Source organism: Taudactylus pleione, unplaced genomic scaffold, assembly GCF_031769625.1.
Source record: "Taudactylus pleione unplaced genomic scaffold, aTauple2 ptg000770l, whole genome shotgun sequence".
Taxonomy (NCBI): Eukaryota; Metazoa; Chordata; class Amphibia; order Anura; family Myobatrachidae; genus Taudactylus; species Taudactylus pleione.
This window is the reverse complement of record NW_028285172.1, coordinates 286,529-301,083: the sequence shown is the minus strand read 5'-3', so window position 1 is coordinate 301,083 and position 14,555 is coordinate 286,529. Positions and strand designations below refer to the sequence as shown.

General features: G+C 47.7%; 1 protein-coding gene across 1 annotated transcript in view; it reads right to left on the bottom strand.

Annotated features, from left to right (window-relative positions):
- Positions 1-13,550, bottom strand: part of FBXO2 (F-box protein 2) — a 120,054-nt gene extending 106,504 nt beyond the window's left edge. The window contains exon 1 of the mRNA XM_088457584.1: positions 13,411-13,550. The gene's annotated coding sequence lies outside the window, so the exon portion shown is untranslated. The remainder of the gene's footprint in view (positions 1-13,410) is intronic.
- Between the last annotated feature and the right edge of the window lie 1,005 nt (positions 13,551-14,555).

Sequence of the window (14,555 nt, the reverse complement as noted above, 5' to 3'; positions counted from 1 at the left end):
AATCTCTGTGCTCATGTTACATCTGCCCCCCTGCAGTACAGCACGGTGTTACCAAGATGTACAGTTACTGGCTCTATGTTACACTATTCCCAAATCTAATCTCTGTGCACATGTTACATCTGCCCCCCTGCAGTACAGCACGGTGTTACCAAGATGTACAGTTACTGGCGCTATCTAACTCTATTCCCAAATCTAATCTCTGTGCACATGTTACATCTGCCCCCCTGCAGTACAGCACAGTGTTACCAAGATGTACAGTTACTGGCTCTATATTACTCTATTCCCAAATCTAATCTCTGTGCACATGTTACATCTGCCCCCCTGCAGTACAGCACGGTGTTACCAAGATGTACAGTTACTGGCTCTATGTTACTCTATTCCCAAATCTAATCTCTGTGCACATGTTACATCTGCCCCCCTGCAGTACAGCACAGTGTCACCAAGATGTACAGTTACTGGCTCTATGTTACTCTATTCCCAAATCTAATCTCTGTGCACATGTTACATCTGCCCCCCTGCAGTACAGCACGGTGTTACCAAGATGTACAGTTACTGGCTCTATGTTACTCTATTCCCAAATCTAATCTCTGTGCACAGGTTACATCTGCCCCCCTGCAGTACAGCACGGTGTTACCAAGATGTACAGTTACTGGCTCTATATTACTCTATTCCCAAATCTAATCTCTGTGCACATGTTACATCTGCCCCCCTGCAGTACAGCACGGTGTTACCAAGATGTACAGTTACTGGCTCTATATTACTCTATTCCCAAATCTAATCTCTGTGCCCATGTTACATCTGCCCCCCTGCAGTACAGCACGGTGTTACCAAGATGTACAGTTACTGGCTCTATGTTACTCTATTCCCAAATCTAATCTCTGTGCCCATGTTACATCTGCCCCCCTGCAGTACAGCACGGTGTTACCAAGATGTACAGTTACTGGCTCTATATTACTCTATTCCCAAATCTAATCTCTGTGCCCATGTTACATCTGCCCCCCCTGCAGTACAGCACGGTGTTACCAAGATGTACAGTTACTTGCTCTATGTTACTCTATTCCCAAATCTAATCTCTGTGCACATGTTACATCTGCCCCCCTGCAGTACAGCACGGTGTTACCAAGATGTACAGTTACTGGCTCTATGTTACTCTATTCCCAAATCTAATCTCTGTGCACATGTTACATCTGCCCCCCTGCAGTACAGCACAGTGTTACCAAGATGTACAGTTACTGGCTCTATGTTACTCTATTCCCAAATCTAATCTCTGTGCTCATGTTACATCTGCCCCCCCTGCAGTACAGCACGGTGTTACCAAGATGTACAGTTACTGGCTCTATGTTACTCTATTCCCAAATCTAATCTCTGTGCACATGTTACATCTGCCCCCCCTGCAGTACAGCACGGTGTTACCAAGATGTACAGTTACTTGCTCTATGTTACTCTATTCCCAAATCTAATCTCTGTGCACATGTTACATCTGCCCCCCCTGCAGTACAGCACGATGTTACCAAGATGTACAGTTACTTGCTCTATGTTACTCTATTCCCAAATCTAATCTCTGTGCTCATGTTACATCTGCCCCCCTGCAGTACAGCACGGTGTTACCAAGATGTACAGTTACTGGCTCTATCTTACTCTACTCCCAAATCTAATCTCTGTGCCCATGTTACATCTGCCCCCCCTGCAGTACAGCACGGTGTTACCAAGATGTACAGTTACTGGCGCTATCTAACTCTATTCCCAAATCTAATCTCTGTGCCCATGTTACATCTGCCCCCCTGCTGTACAGCACGGTGTTACCAAGATGTACAGTTACTGGCTCTATATTACTCTATTCCCAAATCTAATCTCTGTGCACATGTTACATCTGCTCCCCCTGCAGTACAGCACGGTGTTACCAAGATGTACAGTTACTGGCTCTATCTTACTCTACTCCCAAATCTAATCTCTGTGCCCATGTTACATCTGCCCCCCTGCAGTACAGCACAGTGTTACCAAGATGTACAGTTACTGGCTCTATATTACTCTATTCCCACATCTAATCTCTGTGCACATGTTACATCTGCCCCCCTGCAGTACAGCACGGTGTTACCAAGATGTACAGTTACTGGCTCTATGTTACTCTATTCCCAAATCTAATCTCTGTGCCCATGTTACATCTGCCCCCCCTGCAGTACAGCACGGTGTTACCAAGATGTACAGTTACTGGCGCTATCTAACTCTATTCCCAAATCTAATCTCTGTGCACATGTTACATCTGCCCCCCTGCAGTACAGCACGGTGTTACCAAGATGTACAGTTACTGGCTCTATGTTACACTATTCCCAAATCTAATCTCTGTGCCCATGTTACATCTGCCCCCCCTGCAGTACAGCACGGTGTTACCAAGATGTACAGTTACTGGCGCTATCTAACTCTATTCCCAAATCTAATCTCTGTGCACATGTTACATCTGCCCCCCTGCAGTACAGCACAGTGTTACCAAGATGTACAGTTACTGGCTCTATGTTACTCTATTCCCAAATCTAATCTCTGTGCACAGGTTACATCTGCCCCCCTGCAGTACAGCACGGTGTTACCAAGATGTACAGTTACTGGCTCTATGTTACTCTATTCCCAAATCTAATCTCTGTGCACATGTTACATCTGCCCCCCTGCAGTACAGCACAGTGTCACCAAGATGTACAGTTACTGGCTCTATGTTACTCTATTCCCAAATCTAATCTCTGTGCCCATGTTACATCTGCCCCCCTGCAGTACAGCACGGTGTTACCAAGATGTACAGTTACTGGCTCTATCTTACTCTATTCCCAAATCTAATCTCTGTGCACATGTTACATCTGCCCCCCCTGCAGTACAGCACGGTGTTACCAAGATGTACAGTTACTGGCTCTATATTACTCTATTCCCAAATCTAATCTCTGTGCTCATGTTACATCTGCCCCCCTGCAGTACAGCACGGTGTTACCAAGATGTACAGTTACTGGCTCTATGTTACTCTATTCCCAAATCTAATCTCTGTGCCCATGTTACATCTGCCCCCCTGCAGTACAGCACGGTGTTACCAAGATGTACAGTTACTGGCTCTATCTTACTCTATTCCCAAATCTAATCTCTGTGCACATGTTACATCTGCCCCCCCTGCAGTACAGCACGGTGTTACCAAGATGTACAGTTACTGGCTCTATATTACTCTATTCCCAAATCTAATCTCTGTGCTCATGTTACATCTGCCCCCCTGCAGTACAGCACGGTGTTACCAAGATGTACAGTTACTGGCTCTATGTTACTCTATTCCCAAATCTAATCTCTGTGCCCATGTTACATCTGCCCCCCTGCAGTACAGCACGGTGTTACCAAGATGTACAGTTACTGGCTCTATGTTACTGTATTCCCAAATCTAATCTCTGTGCCCATGTTACATCTGCCCCCCTGCAGTACAGCACGGTGTTACCAAGATGTACAGTTACTGGCTCTATATTACTCTATTCCCAAATCTAATCTCTGTGCCCATGTTACATCTGCCCCCCTGCAGTACAGCACGGTGTTACCAAGATGTACAGTTACTGGCTCTATGTTACTGTATTCCCAAATCTAATCTCTGTGCACATGTTACATCTGCCCCCCTGCAGTACAGCACGGTGTTACCAAGATGTACAGTTACTGGCTCTATGTTACTCTATTCCCAAATCTAATCTCTGTGCACATGTTACATCTGCCCCCCTGCAGTACAGCACGGTGTTACCAAGATGTACAGTTACTGGCTCTATGTTACTCTATTCCCAAATCTAATCTCTGTGCTCATGTTACATCTGCCCCCCCTGCAGTACAGCACGGTGTTACCAAGATGTACAGTTACTTGCTCTATGTTACTCTATTCCCAAATCTAATCTCTGTGCACATGTTACATCTGCCCCCCTGCAGTACAGCACGGTGTTACCAAGATGTACAGTTACTGGCTCTATCTTACTCTACTCCCAAATCTAATCTCTGTGCCCATGTTACATCTGCCCCCCCTGCAGTACAGCACGGTGTTACCAAGATGTACAGTTACTGGCGCTATCTAACTCTATTCCCAAATCTAATCTCTGTGCCCATGTTACATCTGCCCCCCTGCAGTACAGCACGATGTTACCAAGATGTACAGTTACTGGCTCTATATTACTCTATTCCCAAATCTAATCTCTGTGCACATGTTACATCTGCTCCCCCTGCAGTACAGCATGGTGTTACCAAGATGTACAGTTACTGGCTCTATCTTACTCTACTCCCAAATCTAATCTCTGTGCCCATGTTACATCTGCCCCCCTGCAGTACAGCACAGTGTTACCAAGATGTACAGTTACTGGCTCTATCTTACTCTACTCCCAAATCTAATCTCTGTGCCCATGTTACATCTGCCCCCCTGCAGTACAGCACAGTGTTACCAAGATGTACAGTTACTGGCTCTATGTTACACTATTCCCAAATCTAATCTCTGTGCCCATGTTACATCTGCCCCCCTGCAGTACAGCACGGTGTTACCAAGATGTACAGTTACTGGCTCTATGTTACTCTATTCCCAAATCTAATCTCTGTGCCCATGTTACATCTGCCCCCCCTGCAGTATAGCACGGTGTTACCAAGATGTACAGTTACTGGCTCTATGTTACTCTATTCCCAAATCTAATCTCTGTGCACATGTTACATCTGCCCCCCTGCAGTACAGCACGGTGTTACCAAGATGTACAGTTACTGGCTCTATGTTACTGTATTCCCAAATCTAATCTCTGTGCCCATGTTACATCTGCCCCCCTGCAGTACAGCACGGTGTTACCAAGATGTACAGTTACTGGCTCTATCTTACTCTATTCCCAAATCTAATCTCTGTGCTCATGTTACATCTGTCCCCCCTGCAGTACAGCACAGTGTTACCAAGATGTACAGTTACTGGCTCTATGTTACTCTATTCCCAAATCTAATCTCTGTGCCCATGTTACATCTGCCCCCCCTGCAGTACAGCACGATGTTACCAAGATGTACAGTTACTGGCTCTATGTTACTCTATTCCCAAATCTAATCTCTGTGCACAGGTTACATCTGCCCCCCTGCAGTACAGCACAGTGTTACCAAGATGTACAGTTACTGGCTCTATCTTACTCTATTCCCAAATCTAATCTCTGTGCTCATGTTACATCTGTCCCCCCTGCAGTACAGCACAGTGTTACCAAGATGTACAGTTACTGGCTCTATGTTACTCTATTCCCAAATCTAATCTCTGTGCCCATGTTACATCTGCCCCCCCTGCAGTACAGCACGATGTTACCAAGATGTACAGTTACTGGCTCTATGTTACTCTATTCCCAAATCTAATCTCTGTGCTCATGTTACATCTGCCCCCCCTGCAGTACAGCACGGTGTTACCAAGATGTACAGTTACTGGCTCTATATTACTCTATTCCCAAATCTAATCTCTGTGCACAGGTTACATCTGCCCCCCTGCAGTACAGCACGGTGTTACCAAGATGTACAGTTACTGGCTCTATCTTACTCTATTCCCAAATCTAATCTCTGTGCACATGTTACATCTGCCCCCCTGCAGTACAGCACGATGTTACCAAGATGTACAGTTACTTGCTCTATCTTACTCTATTCCCAAATCTAATCTCTGTGCACATGTTACATCTGCCCCCCTGCAGTACAGCACGGTGTTACCAAGATGTACAGTTACTGGCTCTATGTTACTGTATTCCCAAATCTAATCTCTGTGCTCATGTTACATCTGCCCCCCCTGCAGTACAGCACGGTGTTACCAAGATGTACAGTTACTGGCGCTATCTAACTCTATTCCCAAATCTAATCTCTGTGCCCATGTTACATCTGCCCCCCTGCTGTACAGCACGGTGTTACCAAGATGTACAGTTACTGGCTCTATGTTACTCTATTCCCAAATCTAATCTCTGTGCTCATGTTACATCTGCCCCCCTGCAGTACAGCACGGTGTTACCAAGATGTACAGTTACTGGCTCTATCTTACTCTATTCCCAAATCTAATCTCTGTGCTCATGTTACATCTGCCCCCCTGCAGTACAGCACGGTGTTACCAAGATGTACAGTTACTGGCTCTATCTTACTCTATTCCCAAATCTAATCTCTGTGCTCATGTTACATCTGCCCCCCTGCAGTACAGCACGGTGTCACCAAGATGTACAGTTACTGGCTCTATGTTACTCTATTCCCAAATCTAATCTCTGTGCTCATGTTACATCTGCCTCCCTGCAGTACAGCACGGTGTTACCAAGATGTACAGTTACTGGCTCTATCTTACTCTATTCCCAAATCTAATCTCTGTGCTCATGTTACATCTGCCCCCCTGCAGTACAGCACGGTGTTACCAAGATGTACAGTTACTGGCTCTATGTTACTCTATTCCCAAATCTAATCTCTGTGCTCATGTTACATCTGCCCCCCTGCAGTATAACACGGTGTTACCAAGATGTACAGTTACTGGCTCTATCTTACTCTACTCCCAAATCTAATCTCTGTGCACATGTTACATCTGCCCCCCCTGCAGTACAGCACGGTGTTACCAAGATGTACAGTTACTGGCTCTATGTTACTCTATTCCCAAATCTAATCTCTGTGCACATGTTACATCTGCCCCCCTGCAGTACAGCACGGTGTTACCAAGATGTACAGTTACTGGCTCTATGTTACTCTATTCCCAAATCTAATCTCTGTGCACATGTTACATCTGCCCCCCTGCAGTACAGCACGGTGTTACCAAGATGTACAGTTACTGGCTCTATGTTACTCTATTCCCAAATCTAATCTCTGTGCTCATGTTACATCTGCCCCCCCTGCAGTACAGCACGGTGTTACCAAGATGTACAGTTACTGGCTCTATCTTACTCTATTCCCAAATCTAATCTCTGTGCTCATGTTATATCTGCCCCCCTGCAGTACAGCACGGTGTTACCAAGATGTACAGTTACCAGGATTGCCTACCCTCCTGCTTTGGCCAGGAGCCTCCCGAATATGAATATCAGGTGCCACTCCCAGCCCCCCAGAAAGGCAGGCAGGCAAGCCTCACCGACCCCCCCAGAGTAAAGATCGAAACCGCCGGAAGGGGGGGGGGGTGGCGCTGTGACGTTATTTGTGCTGAATTGCGTCATCGTGGCCCTGCCCCCTGCTTCACAATGCCGTTTATTTCGGCATTGTGAAGAGGGGGCAGGACCACAATGATGAGACCGTGTGGTTACGCCCCCGACCCTGCATTCTATACGTCATCATTGCCCGGCCACGCCCCCCGCTGTAAGCAGATATTCAGCTCCCTCCCGGAAGGAGTTACTGGCTCTATCTTACTCTATTCCCAAATCTGGGTCAGGTCCTTAATATAATGGGATTCCCTAGTAGAAATCATGTACTTATAATGTGCTGTAATGTTCAACCTGCCCAATGGATTATTTACTTTACATGTTGTGTTTTTGACACTGTGATATACAGCGTGACAGTCCCCTAGGAATAATGGTAACTATGAAGAAAAATAGGGTCATTTCTTGGTAAAATTTCAGGACTACATTTGGACTTAATATCAATGACAGACAGGGTGGAACAATTTTTTTTGCTACTGTGCATGCACCAAAACCGCACTGTACATGCACAGCGATTGGTTAGCGATAACGGTCGCAGAGAGGATTTACTCACAAACTGAGTGACAGGTGGTCAGCGTTTGGTGGAGGTAACGGGAGGATGGCTATAAAAATGCAGGTTTGTCGGGAGCATCTCCAACCGAGCCTCTGCGGATCTGTACATAGCTGGAGAGGCCCCAGCGTCAGTATAAGGATTCATTACGTGGCATCTCCTACCGAGCCTCTGCGGATCTGTACACAGCTGGAGAGGTCCCGGCATCAGTATAAGGATTCATTACGTGGCATCTCCTACCGAGCCTCTGCGGATCTGTACACAGCTGGAGAGGTCCCGGCATCAGTATAAGGATTCATTACGTGGCATCTCCTACCGAGCCTCTGCGGATCTGTACATAGCTGGAGAGGCCACGGCGTCAGTATAAGGATTCATTACGTGGCATCTCCTACCGAGTCTCTGTGGATCTGTACATAGCAGGAGAGGCCCCGGCGTTAGTATAAGGATTCATTACGTGGCATCTCCTATTGTGCCTCTGCGGATCTGTACATAGCTGGAGAGGCCCCGGCATCAGTATAAGGATTCATTACGTGGCATCTCCTACCGAGCCTCTGTGGATCTGTGCACAGCTGGAGAGGCCCCGGCGTCAGTAGAAGGATTCATTACGTGGCATCTCCTATTGTGCCTCTGTGAATCTGTACATAGTTGGAGAGGCCCCGGCATCAGTATAAGGATTCATTACGTGGCATCTCCTATTGTGCCTCTGCGGATCTGTACACAGCTGGAGAGGCCCCGGCATCAGTATAAGGATTCATTACGTGGCATCTCCTACCGAGCCTCTGCGGATCTGTGCACAGCTGGAGAGGCCCCGGCGTCAGTAGAAGGATTCATTACGTGGCATCTCCTATTGTGCCTCTGTGGATCTGTACATAGTTGGAGAGGCCCCGGCATCAGTATAAGGATTCATTACGTGGCATCTCCTACCGAGCCTCTGCGGATCTGTGCACAGCTGGAGAGGCCCCGGCGTCAGTAGAAGGATTCATTACGTGGCATCTCCTATTGTGCCTCTGTGGATCTGTACATAGTTGGAGAGGCCCCGGCATCAGTATAAGGATTCATTACGTGGCATCTCCTATTGTGCCTCTGCGGATCTGTACATAGCTGGAGAGGCCCCGGCGTCAGTATAAGGATTCATTACGTGGCATCTCCTACCGAGCCCCTGCGGATCTGTACATAGCTGGAGAGGCCCCGGCGTTAGTATAAGGATTCATTACGTGGCATCTCCTACCAAGCCTCTGCGGATCTATACATAGCTGGAGAGGCCCGGCCGTCAGTATAAGGATTCATTACGTGGCATCCTCCTACCGAGCCTCTGCGGACCTGTACATAGCTGGAGATGCCCCGGCGTCAGTATAAGGAATCATTACGTGGCATCTCCTACCGAGCCTCTGCGGACCTGTACATAGCTGGAGAGGCCCCGGCGTCAGTATAAGGATTCATTACGTGGCATCTCCTACCGAGCCTCTGCGGATCTGTACATAGCTGGAGAGGCCCCGGCGTCATATAAGGATTCATTACGTGAGATCTCCTACCGAGCCTCTGCGGATCTGTACATAGGTGGAGAAGCCCCGGCGTCAGTATAAGGATTCATTACGTGGCATCTCCTACCGAGCCTCTGCGGATCTGTACATAGTTGGAGAGGCCCCGGCATCAGTATAAGGATTCATTACGTGGCATCTCCTATTGTACCTCTGCGGAACTGTACACAGCTGGAGAGGCCCCGGCATCAGTATAAGGATTCATTACGTGGCATCTCCTGCCGAGCCTCTGTGGATCTGTACACAGCTGGAGAGGCCCCGGCGTCAGTATAAGGATTCATTACGTGGCATCTCCTACTGAGCCTCTGCGTACTTGTACACAGCTGGAGAGGCCCCAGCGTCAGTATAAGGATTCATTACGTGGCATCTCCTACCGAGCCTCTGCGGATCTGTACATAGCTGGAGAGGCCCTTGCGTCAGTATAAGGATTCATTACTTAGCATCTCCTACTGAGCCTCTGCGGATCTGTACATAGCTGGAGAGGCCCCGGCGTCAGTATAAGGATTACGTGGTATCTCCTATTGTGCCTCTGCGGATCTGTACACAGCTGGAGAGGCCCCAGCGTCAGTATAAAGATTTATTACGTGGCATTTCCTATTGTGCCTCTGCGGATCTGTACATAGCTGGAGAGGCCCCGGCGTCAGTATAAGGATTCATTTCGTGGCAACTCCTACCGAGCCCCTGCGGATCTGTACATAGCTGGAGAGGCCCCGGCATCAGTATAAGGATTCATTACGTGGCATCTCCTACCGAGCCTCTGCAGACCTGTACATAGCTGGAGAGGCCCCGGCGTCAGTATAAGGATTCATTACGTGGCATCTCCTACCGAGCCCCTGCGGATCTGTACATAGCTGGAGAGGCCCCGGCGTCAGTATAAGGATTCATTACGTGGCATCTCCTACCGAGCCTCTGCGGATCTGTACATAGGTGGAGAGGCCCCAGCGTCAGTATAAGGATTCATTACGTGGCATCTCCTACCGAGCCTCTGCGGATCTGTACATAGCTGGAGAGGCCCCAGCGTCAGTAGAAGGATTCATTACGTGGCATCTCCTACCGAGCCTCTGTGGATCTGTACACAGCTGGAGAGGCCCCGGCGTCACTATAAGGATTCATTACGTGGCATCTCCTACCGAGCCTCTGCGGATCTGTACATAGCTGGAGAGGCCCCGGCGTCAGTATAAGGATTCATTACGTGGCATCTCCTACCGAGCCCCTGCGGATCTGTACATAGCTGGAGAGGCCCCGGCGTCAGTATAAGGATTCATTACGTGGCATCTCCTACCGAGCCTCTGCGGATCTGTACACAGCTGGAGAGGCCCCGGCGTCAGTAGAAGGATTCATATATGGCATCTCCTACCGAGCCCCTGCGGATCTCTACATAGCTGGAGAGGCCCCGGCGTCATATAAGGATTCATTACGTGGGATCTCCTACCGAGCCTCTGCGGATCTGTACATAGGTGGAGAGGCCCCAGCGTCAGTATAAGGATTCATTATGTGGCATCTCCTACCGAGCATCTGCGGATCTGTACATAGCTGGAGAGGCCCCGGCGTCAGTAGAAGGATTCATTACGTGGCATCTCCTACCGAGCCTCTGCGGATCTGTACACAGCTGGAGAGGCCCCGGCGTCAGTAGAAGGATTCATTACGTGGCATCTCCTACCGAGCCCCTGCGGATCTGTACATAGCTGGAGAGGCCCCCGGCGTCAGTATAAGGATTCATTACGTGGCATCTCCTACCGAGCCTCTGCGGATCTGTACACAGCTGGAGAGGCCCCGGCGTCAGTAGAAGGATTCATTACGTGGCATCTCCTACCGAGCCCCTGCGGATCTGTACATAGCTGGAGAGGCCCCCGGCGTCAGTATAAGGATTCATTACGTGGGATCTCCTACCGAGCCTCTGCGGATCTGTACATAGCTGGAGAGGCCCCGGCGTCAGTAGGATTCATTACGTGGCATCTCCTACCGAGCCTCTGCGGATCTGTACACAGCTGGAGAGGCCCCGGCGTCAGTAGAAGGATTCATTACGTGGCATCTCCTACCGAGCCCCTGCGGATCTGTACATAGCTGGAGAGGCCCCGGCGTCAGTATAAGGATTCATACGTGGGATCTCCTACCGAGCCTCTGCGGAACTGTACATAGCTGGAGAGGCCCCGGCGTCAGTAGGATTCATTACGTGGCATCTGACCCCAATTGGTCACAGAAACCAACATTTGATCAAGTTTCAGCCCAAGTTTTTGCCCACCAGTTTAAATGTTGGAATATATGAACTATTTTTAAGACTCTATTAAGCAATAACCTGTTACAGTTTTTTGCCTACCAGTATTTTTTCCAGAAATAATTTTTCTATATACACATATATCTTAATATTATCCAAAGACAGATATAATAATCCAGGACATTGATAAATCACCTACACTCACATTAATTACAATACTGTAATTAACAGAGCGCTGATCCCCTCCCCCTAGTTCTCCCACTTCCACCCATACCTGTTTTTGTTTTCCCTTTGGGATACCTCCTAAAGTAGCAGCTAATGGTAATTGTCGCTTATTTTCCTGTGAGCGCTGACCAAAAGTTATACTATAATTAGACAGGTTATGCCAACAGCACCTAATAACATGATTACTGTCATCTCAGAACCACACCAGAAAAGCAGTTACAGTAACAGGTTGCTATGGGCAACGCCAACTTTTTTTATGTACCAGTTCCATAACAGTCCCAATAACTTTATATTTCCAGAAATACATTGTTCATGTAGACGTACAGATGACATTATATGAAATCAACCAATTCACCTGTACTGTTAATAGCAATAATGCTTGTTTCTCTAATCATAGAACACATAACAGGCCTATATACAGCATATGCCTACTTACAGCCAGGTTATATACTGTACATAGCAATGCAGCTACACTCAGGCTATATACATGCTACTCACTTTATACTGTACATAGCTATGAGGCTACAGCCAGGCTATATACATGCTACTTACCTTATACTGTACATAGCAATGAGGCTACAACCAGGCTATATACATGCTACTTACCTTACTGTACATAGCACTGAGGCTGCAGCCAGGCTATATACATGCTACTTACCTTACTGTACATAGCACTGAGGCTACACTCAGGCTATATACATGCTACTTACCTTATACTGTACATAGCAATGAGGCTACAACCAGGCTATATATATGCTACTTACCTTACTGTACATAGCACTGAGGCTGCAGCCAGGCTATATACATGCTACCTTACCTTATACTGTACATAGCAACTGAGGGCTACAACCAGGCTATATACATGCTACTTACCTTTATACTGTACATAGCAATGAGGCTACAACCAGGCTATATATATGCTACTTACCTTATACTGTACATAGCAATAAGGCTACAGCCAGGCTATATACATGCTACTTACCTTACTGTACATAGCAATGAGGCTACAACCAGGCTATATACATGCTACTTACCTTATACTGTACATAGCAATTAGGCTACAACCAGGCTATATACATGCTACTTACCTTATACTGTACATAGCAATTAGGCTACAACCAGGCTATATACATGCTACTTACCTTATACTGTACATAGCAATAAGGCTACAGCCAGGCTATATACATGCTACTTACTTTATAATGTACATAGCAATAAGGCTACAGCCAGGCTATATACATGCTACTTTACCTTACTGTACATAGCACTGAGGCTACAACCAGGCTATATATATGCTACTTACCTTATACTGTACATAGCAATAAGGCTACAGCCAGGCTATATATATGCTACTTACCTTATACTGTACATAGCAATGAGGCTACAACCTGGCTATATATATGCTACTTACCTTATACTGTACATAGCAATGAGGCTACAACCTGGCTATATATATGCTACTTACCTTATACTGTACATAGCAATGAGGCTACAACCAGGCTATATATATGCTACTTACCTTACTGTACATAGCACTGAGGCTGCAGCCAGGCTATATATATGCTACTTACCCCTTCCCTGTTTTACGCAAAAGTGCAAAACACTGAAACAGTTCTGCACACTCAGCTTAGTTGGTTCTTTACCAGTCACAGTCATTGCAAATTAGTTGATACAAAGCAGCTATATGTTATCATGCACTTCCCCAGCACAGAGCAGCAAGATCACCTACAGGCTGTAATCACTTACATAGAGATCAGCAGCTGTTACACGGTGCAGAAGAGCCGGGACCTTCCCTGCACTATCTCCACAGGACTGTCAGCTTGCACTGGTTCTATCAGATGACAACGGCCTGGAAGCTGCTTCTAGCAAACTGCATCAGCACAGACAACACCCATCTCTTGTTACATCATCCTGCAGTAATGCAGCTGCCCTGGGGAGGTGTAAGCCACGCAATACCTCCATCCATTCATCATCTGTATGAGACAGGAGGGGGCAGAACAACTTTTCAACGTGTGAAAAAACCTGTTCTGTGCTGCTAAATGAATGAGCTACAACAACAACAACCATTACAACACAAGTGAAATATACACTGCTCGGGGCCAGATTCAGAGCCGGACGCTCTGACCACAGCGCTCGCTCTGAATCAGGGCCCTCCTCCATGAAATGGAGCGTCCTCCGGGACGCTCGTATAGCTGTGGGTGACCACCCACAGCTATAGCGAGCATCCATGATGATGGTCGCGATGGTCAAAGACAATCGCGACCATCGGGCTTGCGACGAGACCCTGCGGTAGGGTCTCGCTGCCGCAAGCCCAGGAGTGATTTTTCCTCTATCAGAGCCAAAATCACTCCCACTGACTTCATTACTGATGTCAGTGGGGCCGGCTTAAGACGGTAGGCGTTCCCATGGGAACGCCTCCGTCTGGCCGCCACGCCCACCAAAGGGGGCGTGCTGTCAATCAACATCGACAGCACGCCCCCTTTGGTGCGAGACCCGGAGCGACGGAGAGCCCGTCGCTCTCCGGGTCTCGCGCATGCGCACGACGGAGCTCCCTCCGTCGTGTGCATGCGCAGTGGGGCAACATCGACCCGTTTGCGAGCGTCCTTCGCTCGCGAACGGGTCTGAATGACCCCCTCTGTGCAGTGCAAAAATAATACACTGAGGGCGTAATTTTGAATTGCACGCCATCGGCACAGTTATTGGACGCAGCAGCAATGCTAAAATATGCCAATTCCTCAGGAAGAGCCCCTGCTCTGCCCCTAAACAGACGCTGATCAGCACATGCGCAGTGCAGACCGCACACATGTGCTGAACAGCCACCATCGGAGTTGTACGCAAACCATCAAGGTACTACAGACACACAAAGATGACAGCTATGATTATAAAGTGGC